Below are 12,165 nucleotides of genomic sequence, written 5' to 3' on the forward strand. Positions count from 1 at the left end.
TTGGTACAAAGGTAAAGCTTAGCACGGCCTTCCACCCTCAAACGGATGGCCAAGCCGAAAGAACAATTCAAACCTTGGAGGATATGCTTAGAGCTTGTGTATTGGAGTTGAAAGGTAGTTGGGATGATCATCTTCCTTTGATTGAATTTGCATACAACAATAGTTATCATTCTAGTATCGGTATGGCTCCTTTTGAGGCACTTTATGGTAGACGGTGTAGGTCACCGGTTGGGTGGTTTGAAGTTGGAGAGGTGGCCTTGTTGGGTCCGGATCTGGTCATGGATGCTCTTGAGAAGGTAAGGATGATTAGGGAGAGGTTGAAAACAGCCCAAAGTCGTCAAAAGTCTTATGCCGATGTGAGGAGACGGGATCTTGAATTCAAAGTGGGTGATTGGGTTTATTTGAAAGTTTCTCCAATGAAAGGTGTGGTTCGTTTTGGTAAGAAGGGGAAATTAAGTCCTAGGTATGTCGGTCCTTATGAGATAATAAGAAGGGTTGGTAAAGTAGCCTATGAGTTGGGGTTGCCCAAGGAGATGGAATTAGTTCATCCGGTATTCCATGTATCGATGTTGAGGAAATGTGTTGGTGATCCTAACGCTATTGTACCTCTTGAGGTTGTGGGTGTTGTAGAAGATAATTTGACGTATGAAGAAGTCCCGGTTCAGATCTTAGATAGACAAGTTAAAAGGTTGAGGAACAAAGAAGTGGCGTCCGTTAAGGTGCTTTGGAGAAATCAACAAGTGGAGAGTGCTACTTGGGAGGCCGAAGCGGACATGCAAAGACGTTATCCTTATCTATTCAACTCCACTCAAGCCTAAGGTATTAAATCAAGTCCTTTGTACTCCATTGAGTCTTACATTTCAGCCCCTGAATCATTAATGTGCATATATGTTTAAATTGATGAGTTATGGATGCTTTACACTAAGTTTTGAAATCTTGAAGTGATGTTTAAATAAAATTTTTGCATTCATGTTGGGGCTGATATGTTCTTACTAAGTCTTGCCTTGTACGTCTCTTCCACATTCGGGGACGAATGTTCCCAAGGGGGAGATATTGAAATGACCCAAAAGGTTCTTAAAAATGTGCTTCGGAAGTTACCGGAAACTTGTTTAGCTATATCAAAAAAAATCCGTTTCGTTTTTCGAAAATCCGACTTCATATTCTTGTTTAGGGGGTCAAATTGAGTGGGAAATGGGTCTAACCCAAATTTTAGAGCAACCGTATCAAAATCCGAAATTTCCAAGTGAAGCCTTTTTCGAGGGTCTACTTTGGAGGGTCATATCTCCTAGCACACAAATAATTGGGTGGCCCATAACATATCCATGGAAAGCCCTTTGAGTTAGCTACCTAACGCACTTCGTTTCACCTCATTCGGAGTTCGGACGAAGAAGTTATGCCCATTTTCGTAAAATCTGTCCGGCAGGAAATGCAATTTCCAGTGAGCGTTTTTACTGTTCACCCGCCTCATTTTTTTTTCTAAGTGTTGGACCATTTTTCCAAAGGGCATATGTTATTTCCTATATACCATTAGTTCAATTCCCATCTCTAAAACATTTCCCAAAACACCTCTCCCATACTTAGACACATTTTCTCTCAAGTTCTCTCAAGAACCCTAATCCAAAACCTTCCTCAAGATTGAAGAGACTCTTGCTCCAAGTTCCAAGCTTCCATTGAAGACACTCTCAAGACCTTCATAAGAACTCAAGGTATGTGGTGTTGAACTCATGGGTCCTTCCACCCATAGTGCCTAGACTCTATTCTACTCACTAATTCATGGTTTAAGTTAAGATTCATAAATTAGTCTTGTTCTTTGTAATAATTTCCTGCACATTGAATTTTAAACATGAAAAGTGATTGTTTTGAGCATGTTGTGACTCTAGAACTTGAATCTAAATTTGGAATGGATGTGGAGATTTTCATGTGGTATTGTGGGTGTTAAAAGGTGTTGTTGTAGGTTGTTCACTGGTTTGGCTGCATAATTACTACCCTATTTTCCATGCTCTTTGATTCCATTACATGCCTTCAAGGTGTTTGACAAAATGTCCAACTATGGAGAATTGATGAATCGATGCTTTAAAGCTTGAGTTATGAGATGTATGGCAATCCAGAGATGTGTTGATGACAAACTAAGCTTGTGTATATGTTCATTCCATACGTGAGATTGCATTAGAGCCTAATGGGAATTTCCTATATAAAGTGTTGCATGACCATGCCCGGTCCGGGGGAAAAGAACCGGACAACCATGTGAGAGGTTTATATCTCACCACCTAGGATGCTTGGGGTGTGACCAACATCAACCATGTGAGAGGTTTATATCTCACCACCTAGGATGCTTGGGGTGTGACCAACATCAACCATGTGAGGGGTTTATACCTTGCCACCAGGGTGTCCGGGTGTGAACGGCATCCCCCATCCTAAGTTGGGGTTATAGATTGGTTGGATCATGCATACACATATGATATCTACTATTAGTATAGATTTACTTAAACATGTTTTGACTTCACTTTGATCATGCATCCTCATATTGTTATTCATAATGCCTATGAAACTATTTCTTGTATTTCGATTGTGTCCTTGTCTATTGTTGTGTTGCACCCCGCATACTTAGTACATTCCAAGTACTAACGCATATTTTGCCTACATGATGTCACCATGTAGGGACCGGAGCTACTCTTGATCCTTCTCTCCATTCACGTGGCTAGTACGGTGCTTATCCGAGTTTGTTGGTGAGTCCTCAATGATTCGAGGGCTATGTTATGTTTCCTACTCCTATGTTTTGAGACTTTAGCTTGCAATTGTATTTTGACTATGAGGGGAGCTGGTAGTATGTCATGGCCCACGTCCTATCTATGTATGTAGAGGTATGCATTGGACAAGTATTTTGTAAATGAGCTTGACTCTTGTTCTATGATGTCTTTTTGAAATGGTTTGCCCTTAGTCCTTATTTCCCGTTAATTAGTGTTGATTATACTTCCGCGACCGATGAAGTGTGATGAAATGTTTGAGAGTCTTGTTTGGGGTTCCTTCGGGTTCCTCATTTGCCATGTCACGTCTAGGCCCTAGGCTTGGGTCGTGACAGCTTTCCCTCGAACTTCAAATACCTGAAACTTAAAAAGTTTTCATCAGATATCGAGATAAAACATGCATTTGAGAACACTAATTTCATCAAAATATAGTCCTAAATGAGTCCAAATCGTGGACTCATCAACACCCCCAACTTAAACTTTTGTTTGTCCTCAAGCAAACTCAAGTTCAGCCGTTCAAAAAGGGTGTCTCGAACAGTACTACACAAGACTAGATCATGAATGCACACAGTAAGACTCAATTTACTTATTCAAAGATCAATTGTGTACTCAAAGATTCAAGTAGTGACTCACCAATATCAAAGAATAGCATGCTCACAATACTTGCCTCAAATGCAAGTTCAGACACAACTAGAGTGTTCGAATGCCCTCACAGAAAGAATGATTCCATAATCGAACATAATGATTCAATCATTTAAAGATCAGGAATCACATGCAACGCTCACAATCACAAACATAAAACAATGCATGCTTTCACCCATAGGTTTGCCCATATTTTCCAATCGACATTTATTTTAGCTCACTCAAGATCCAAAAGGTCTTTTTAAGGCTTGTAATGGGGCTGAGTGCAAAGGTATGGTCATTTAGGCTTAGTGACTTTTATCCTCATGAGATGCGGTATTCACAACATTTCCTTTCCTTTTCCTTCATCATTTTTTCTAGTGCTCATGATTCATCCCATTATTCAGTTCCCATGGATTGTTTGGAAACCCCATTTCTTTGGTACTTTATTCCACAACATTCCTTTTCATTCTTTTCATTTCCTCTTCCTTTTTTTTATATGGAGGGGTTTCATTCTTCTCAACACCATAGGTTAGAGAAGACTTTCCTTGCACTTCTTGACTTTCCCTTTTCTTTTCATCACATTCTCAACTTAGGCTTTTGGCCTAAGTTGGATTTTCAACTCACCACAAATCTAGAGGATTATGGGTAATGGACAAAGAAGGGTCATGTTTTAGTCAAGTTTCTTTCAAAGAAAGGTAAGGCTCAAGGGATGTTCAACATAGGTTCACAAATGCTCACAAGGTAGGCCACAAAAGAGGTATATGTAAAATTGGCTCACAGTCTATAAAGTTGCCTAAGATCATATCAAGAGATAGCCTTACTTAGTCGGTTGGACCAATGGAGAAAATTTTAGGATCTATTATGCATGATTCAAAGTAAGCTAAGCACACTAGGTATCGACACTAAAGTCAAACAAGACTCCACACTTTCGCTAGTGTGCAACGGTCATTACAAGACACTTGATTTGATATTAGGCTAGTCAAAACGGGATGCAAAGAGTTCACATATTGTCTATGCAACTTCATTTGGCCTCATCGTAGTAGCACATTCATGTTCGTTCGATTGAGAGTACTATTCAAGTCATTGATATTGATCGAAACCGAGACTCAAATTTTGCACAAGAACAACCACATTCACACACAAGAGGTGCCAAATTTTTTTTGGACGAGTTAAAATCATTTTGCAATAACATAAATAAAAGGAGTCATAAACTCAATCATCCACAGAAACAGATAAAGCATAATTTTAAAACAGCATAACCCTAATATATACACAAAACACAACTATCAACACAAATGGTATGTGCCTCACCCCACTACAATTAAAAACTATTTGTCCTCAAATGCAACTAAAAGTACCTCTATGCAGTCTTTCTCTCTGTCGGGGTCTCGGTGGCTGGTGTAGCAGCCGGTATATGGGCATCAGTGCCCGGAGTAGCCTCAGACAGAATAGGTATGCCAGATCCACTAGAAGCTACTGTGGACGTCTCAATCGGCAATGTCTGGATCACTGGCTTCACAACCGTCTCTATAAGATCTGGCAAGTCTTTGAATATGCCCTCATCTCTGCTCTTCTCAGCATGTACTGATATCAACTCCTCGTCGGTCTCTTCATTCGACTATGCATGTGTTGTGTCATCCCCTTGCATATCTCCGATGGTAGCCGGAAGAATCCCTGAGGTCTCAGGAGCATCTTCATCATCTGCATCCCGCATCCGTGAAGTGAAGTCCGTAGCCTTCGAATAGTCTACATCCTTCCTCAAACATGCAACCTCGGCTTTTAAAGCTGTCACCTCAGAGCCTTCCCCATGTCTGCTCTCACAATCAATGGCTCTCACTATCAAGGCATCAAAAGGAGTCTGAAGGAGGGGGTGAGTGTTGCTAGTATGCCATTGTCAATCATCCCTGGGATGGATCTCTCCATTTGGGTATCTCTCACATCAACTGAATAGGCCAACTGGCCCATCTTCAGGATCATGGCCTGAGTAATCCTGGAAGGCTGAGAGGATGAGAAAGCACATGAAGACTGTGAAGAAGAGGAAGAAGGAGCAGGTGTACCTGTGGACTCAGAGGCCGGAGTAGACGAAGGTTCCTCTGCTAGTAATGAGTCAAAATTGACCTCTGGAGAAGTGTCTGCTGGAGTTGTTCTCCTCCTGTCAACCTCCTCTTGAGTGAACTCGGCCTCAATACGCCGGATATTCGTGGAGGATTAAGGGATGACCTATATATCATTAGCAGGATCCCAAGGTACACCGGCATGCCGGTATAACTCAGTGATCAAAACTGGGAATGGCAGAGAGGTAAGTCTCTGCTTGGCTCTCATGTCTATCTCCTAGGAAGTTAGCAGTTCTAGGTCAATCCGCCTCCTAGCCATGAAAAAACCAAGGCAAGTCGCCTTAGGATGGCGCAGAATAGACTCCTTCTGGGATGGCATGATAGTGCTGCTAATGAAGCCAAACCACAACTTAGAGGTGATGTTCATGTCCCTCTTCTAAATAGGGGCTCCTGCATCCATCCACCTCGGGGTGGTGTCAGAAATCATCAGAGACAACCAACCCTTCTAATCATCCAGGGACTGGACAATTGGTAGCCTCTCGTAAGGAAGCACAGAGTGCAGCGGTCTACCTAGTACATCGTTAATATGCTCGCTGTGGCACTCAAGCTCCTTGCCTCTAACCATGACCAACTTCACCGGTATAAACTAACTAGCCTTCTTCTTGTTCTTAGTCACCAACTCCCTATAAGTAGTGTAAAACTCTCTTACCCAGGAGAGAATGTAAGGGTCTTGGGGCCATGTGAACTGCTCGAATCCATGGTATCAGAGAGTTTCAATCACATCAGGATGCTTGCCTTCCAGACCCTCATAGATAACAGTTTCTCCTCTATGAAATTTGTTCGGGGAGAAGGTTCGGGGATTTGCTCTCTTGCTGGGACTGGGCTTTTTGTCCTCATTATCTGTTTTGGGAGGATTTGTTGCCTTTGTATTTTTCTTGAAATTTTTTTCTCTTATTTGTCGGGGTGGCATATCTCTTCCAGCTACTTTCGGTTTAGCCATTTCTGTAAAGCTTTGAAAAAAGATAGAAAGTATTCAAACAAAAGGAAGGCAGTTTTATTGCAAAATCACTTTGCTGAACAAGTTGGTGAAGTGCGCAGCTACTTCGGCGGTTCGTCGAGTGCAGTGCATAGAGAATATAAGGGTGCAAACAAAGGGCGAACAAAAAGTCTTTTGGCGAGTCTTCGAATGCTTTTGGTGATCAAAGGCTTCTCGCCGAAAGTTGCAGAACTAAACATTACATATGGAGTTAAAATAACGACGAAATAGGGATGTTAGGCGAATCGCCTAGTAGTTTGGCGAGCTTGACTTAACTCGCCAAATGGCCCACGTGCCTAATTTCAACCCATCTTCACAAATCCAACCCTGCAACCCCCGAAAAAAAAATTAAGGCATGCACAACTCAAATTAGGCTTAAACCTAGTGACAATCATGCACAACCCACGATTTTCATCCAATTTAAAGCGCAACATTCAGGAATTAACTCTTCAATTAGTACGGGCAAAAATTGCAAACCTAACAGGGAAACAAATATTCTAATCCTACTAGATAGGCCCAACACACATCATCAAAGTAATGCCATTTCATTGAGTACAACTTTCAATACAAGAAGCTTAAGGCATGGGAACCAACCTTTGGTGCCGATCAAAAGAAGATTGAAATGCTAGGCGGCAATGTAATCCAACTCCGAGCACAAATCAACACTAAAAATATTATAAGAATGCAAAAATATAGGAACTAGCATGTGGGTGTGAGTTTCGACAGATAAAAAGTGAGGGAGAGTGAATGAAGTTGAAACTTTTAAACCTTTGGCTTGCAAAAACCGTCCAATTATTGCCCAATTATTGCCCATTCGGTGACATTAGTCAAGGTCGCCTACTTAATCGATGGGACGCCGACTGCGTAGCTTCTTCGTTGAAATTTACAGAACCTCTAGTTTAGGGGAGGTCCAAACGGCGGTTCCCATCGTGATCGCCAACATGGTCGGTGACTAGCCAATAATTTCCAAAGCTCACCGAGTTTTACAAACTCAAATGTTGACGATGTCTTGAGTCAAACGGCGGACAAGGTTGGATTCACCGACCCCTTCAGCGACTCGCCGACTAGATTTATTGCTTGTCATCCTTCACTTTTTCGATCACTTCTCATACTTTAACCTGTTCAAACAACACACCATTAATTTTTTATTTATAACAGGGGTTGTGGGTTACCTCCCAAACAACGCCTTAGTTAACGTCGTGGCACGACGGAGCAGCACCTTAAGGCGTCTTCCAAATACACCACCTCAACCAAAGAAATCTTTTGATAATCTGATGCTTATCGTGACCAATGACACTAACATACAGTATGGGTGTCTACAGAAGCCGATAATATAGTAACCAAACCAAGGGTTGGGGTCGTGTCCCAAGAGAGTGGTTTTGAGAATTAATAACCAATCAGAATTGCATTCAAGCTTGTTGTAGATAAAGACATTTGCGATAAAAGACATTGTAAATTAAAAGGGGTGACACAAAAGTGTCAAAAATCAAGGGGGGTTTTGTTACAAGTAATAAAACAGCAAAATAAACAAGAAAATCAAGTATGGGGAAAGGTTCTTGAGACGTGACCGCAATACATGTTGAGATAAATTGTTGGGTACATGCTTTAGATAGGACATTTGCAAAATAATAGTGACTAGGCTAAGTTTTAAATGGAAATAAGTTCCCTCTCGGGAAACTTACCCCATTTCGAATGCATTCCTCTCATACGCCCATTTATCGCATGAAGACCAGCCTACGCCTTACCGCACTCACTCTCTTGAGTTGAGTGTTAGGATATGGAACTAGGTCTCACCCTCTCGAGCTGAACCTCATGTCGACCCAATCCTTAAGCCATCAGTCTAGTGGTTTTGGTTTCGCGACCTCCCTCTCGGGCAAGCCGAAAATACATGGGTGGCTTTGTATTTGCAACTACAAACCCTTTAGATTAAACCACAACCACAAGGTGAAATCACCATTAAAATGCATCTAACTTATCAGCAAGCAAGACCCAACAAGAACATCAACCAATATTTGTTAAATCACACCCTAAGAATGTGGGTTTTTATCCACACATCAAGAAATAATAAATTATACATAACATGATAATGAAATCAATTGGGTACAAGAAATTAAACCTTGAATTAAGCAAAGGAAGATGAATAGAGAAGACTCACTTCCAACTTGGGGAAGAAGAACTCCTTTCTTCAAGTCTCCACAAAAACCCTCTCCAAACTTGAGAGAAAAATATCAGCTAGAATATGTTCTAAAGTGAAAATAATAATAATAATTGTTCCACACTCCAATCCCCCTTAAGAATACAATTCTAAATAGTATTTATAGTTTTCACAGATTGTGCTGCGGAGGATTGTTTGGCGACATTAGTCGAGATCGCCGATGAATATGGTGATCCACGCTTTGGTCAACTCATCGCGTTCAGTGTCTTGCCTTTAGCATCCTCACATTCTTTATCATTGGGTGGTACGGTACTGCTTCGCGGAACTTATCGGCGACTCGCCGACTGCTTCTTTCCTCACCTTTTGATCCACTTCCTTCAAGGCTTCGTGTACAGGAACGAAGGGTGGTTCATGTCGTTTCGGCGACTAGCCAAGTTAAACTTGGCGATCCGCAGGATTCCATCTCTTGTTCTTTTCAGCCCTATTTGCTCCGTTTTGCGCATAAGTGTCCATGGTTCTACTAAAACTTCAAATACCTGAAACTTCAGCATTTTAATCAGTTATTGATATAAAACAATAATTCAAGGATACTATTTTCATTAAAATAAAGCCCTAAATGAGTCCAATTTATGGACTCGTCAACACCCCCAACTTAAACTTTTTCTTGTCCTCAAGCAAATTCAAGTTCAGCCGTTAAAAAACGGTGCCTCAAAAAGTGCTACAAAAGACTAAATCGTGAATGCACACAACAAGACTCAATTTACTTATGCAAGGATCAATAGTGTACTCAAATATTCAAATTGTGACACACCATCACCAAAGATTCTCATGCTCGCATTACTTGCTACTTGTGCAAGATCAAGCCCAACAAAAATATCTAAATGCCCTTGCAAAAAGAATGATTTTTATATTCACACACACATATATGCGTCAATTTAAGATAAGGAATCAGATACAATGCTCACACTCAAAAAGAGGAACACAATGCATGGTTTCACCCATAGGTTTGCCCTTATTTTCCAACTGACTTTAGATCCAGCTTACTCAAGATCAAAAAGGTCTTTCTAAGGCTTGTAATGGGGCTGAGTGCAAATGTATGGTCATTTAGGCTTAGTGACTTTTTCCTCGTGAGATGTGGTATTCTCAAAGCATTCCCTTCTTTTCCTTTATCATTTCTTTTTCTAGCGCTTCTAAGTCATCCTTTTATTCACTCCCAATGAATTGCTTAGAACCCCAATATCTTTTTTTGGGAGGGCTCCATTGTTCTACAACATGGGTAAAGGAAGGCTTCTTATAGCACTTCTTGACTTAGCTTTTTCCTTTTCACCACACCGCCAACTTAGGCTTTTTGTCCTAAGTTGGCTATTCACTAAACCACAAATCAAGAGAATTATAGGTGGTGGATCAAGTAAGGTCTGGGGTTTATGAAGGTTCTTCCAAAGAAAGGTAAGGGTCAAAGGGTGTTCAAGAGAGTTGCACACGCTCACAGGTAGGCCACAAAAAGAGGTATATGTCAAATTGACTCACACTCTTTAAAATTGCCTAAGATCATATCAAGAGTACAACTTTCAAAATCAATCAAACTAACAGGGCAAATTCTAGGTTTATTCATGCAAGGTTCAAAGTAAGCTAATCACACAAGGCATCGATACTTCAGCCAAACAACACCAGACACATTCGTTAGCGTGTAACGGTCATCACAAGGGAATCAATTCGACAAATGGGTAGTCACAATGAAATTCAAAGAGTGCACATATTGTCTATGTAACTTCATTTGGTCTCGCCATTGCCCTGCATTCATGTTGGTTCAATTGCGAGTACTATTCAAGTCATCGGTATTGATCGAAATCGAGACTCAATTTTTTTTGCAAAAGAACAACCACATTCAACACAAGAGATGGCAAAATTTTTTTGGTAGGATAAAAATTGTTTTTAATTAGAACAACAGAAGCCATGAGCTCAAACATCCACAGAAAAGCAGTAATTTAAAATAATTAAAAATAGACAACCCAAATATATACAGAACAAGACATGACTGTCAACACAAAAGTTGTGGGCCTCACCCCACCATAAATAAAAATCGTTTGTCCTCAAATGCAAGTAATAAGTATCCAAAAGGTCAGAAGGGAAACAGAGAGGGAGGTAAAGAGTGGATCATGTTTAAGCAGTGGCTCCATCTGTCTGGGCATCAGTGCCCGGTGCATCTTTCTGAAGTAAAACAATGGTCCCTAGAGCTTTGTCATTTTGTTCTTTATTGTTTGTCTTTGCCTTAGCCTCAGTAGCAAGATTTGTTGCAATCATTTGATCTATCTCCTGACCTGCTCTGAAGGCATGCATTGCATTAACTAAGCTCTGATCATATGGGTGGACATTAAGATTGAAAGGAATTCGTCTCTTTTTCCTAGCTTCCTTGGTGTACTTTCTTTGCCTGGCCATCTCGGCTCTCTTTTCCTCTTTTCTATATTCTCGTGCTCTTACATGCCTGGGTGGGTTATCTCTCCATGCAATGTTTGGTCTAGCCATTTCTGCAATCACTTAGAGGATAAGTTAAATAGTTATTCAAATAAGAGCAAAACTGGTGTTTCTATGTGCGGAATTTCTCAGGCTAATCATTTAAACTAATGTACAAATGATACAAGGGCACAGGTTAAAGGCGAACAAGTGCTCTCTCGGTGTGTCGCCGAGTGTATTGTGCGAACCAAGCTGACCGCCGAGAGTCACAGGTCAATCAGTACATAAAATGCCTAGATAAAAGCGAAATAGAACTTATGGCCGAACCGTCGAGTAGTTCGACGGAATTCGGTCACCTCGCCTATCATCTCAATGTGTCCAATATCAATCTAGCATTTCGACTCTTATCTAGCTACCCCAGACAATATAGCTTACGCGCACATAACTCAATTTCAACTAACACACATAGAAAATTCCATTCCCATCAGTAACAATCCAACTCAAAGTATAACTAAGTGGGAACTGATCGAATAATGCACTAGGTGCCACATTATGATATAAAATACATGTAATTCTAGTAACTCAGAGACTAAGCAGAGGTTTAACACTTTCATCATTATGCAAATGAGTACAATTATAATATTTTTAAACATGAGGTTTAGACTACCAACCTTAGATTGCTGAATAGATGCTACCGAAGTGCCAGACAATAATGCAATCCAAATCCGTGCACAAATCAATGAACCACAATATTCCAGAAGTGTAATAAATATAAAACTAGGGTGTAGGTGTGAGTTTCGTAGGATGAAAAAATGAGTGAAAGTGAGTGAAATAGGACTTTTAAACCTGTGGCCTACAAAAAATGTCCAGTTCTTGCCTGTTCGAAGATATAAATCGAGTACGCCTAATTATTCGGCGACACATCGAATATTTAATTAATTCGCCAAATGTTACAGGATTTGCAGCTCCTGTGAAGGTTCCAATAGAGGTCAACAACGCAATCGCTCACATGGTTAGCGATGCACCACAACTCTTTTCGAGACCACCGAGTTGCATAAGGTTTTGGCTGACAATGCTTTGTCTTCGCAAATCTTTTCAATG

The sequence above is a fragment of the Solanum stenotomum genome, chromosome 6, assembly GCF_019186545.1.
Source record: "Solanum stenotomum isolate F172 chromosome 6, ASM1918654v1, whole genome shotgun sequence".
Lineage (NCBI taxonomy): Eukaryota > Viridiplantae > Streptophyta > Magnoliopsida > Solanales > Solanaceae > Solanum > Solanum stenotomum.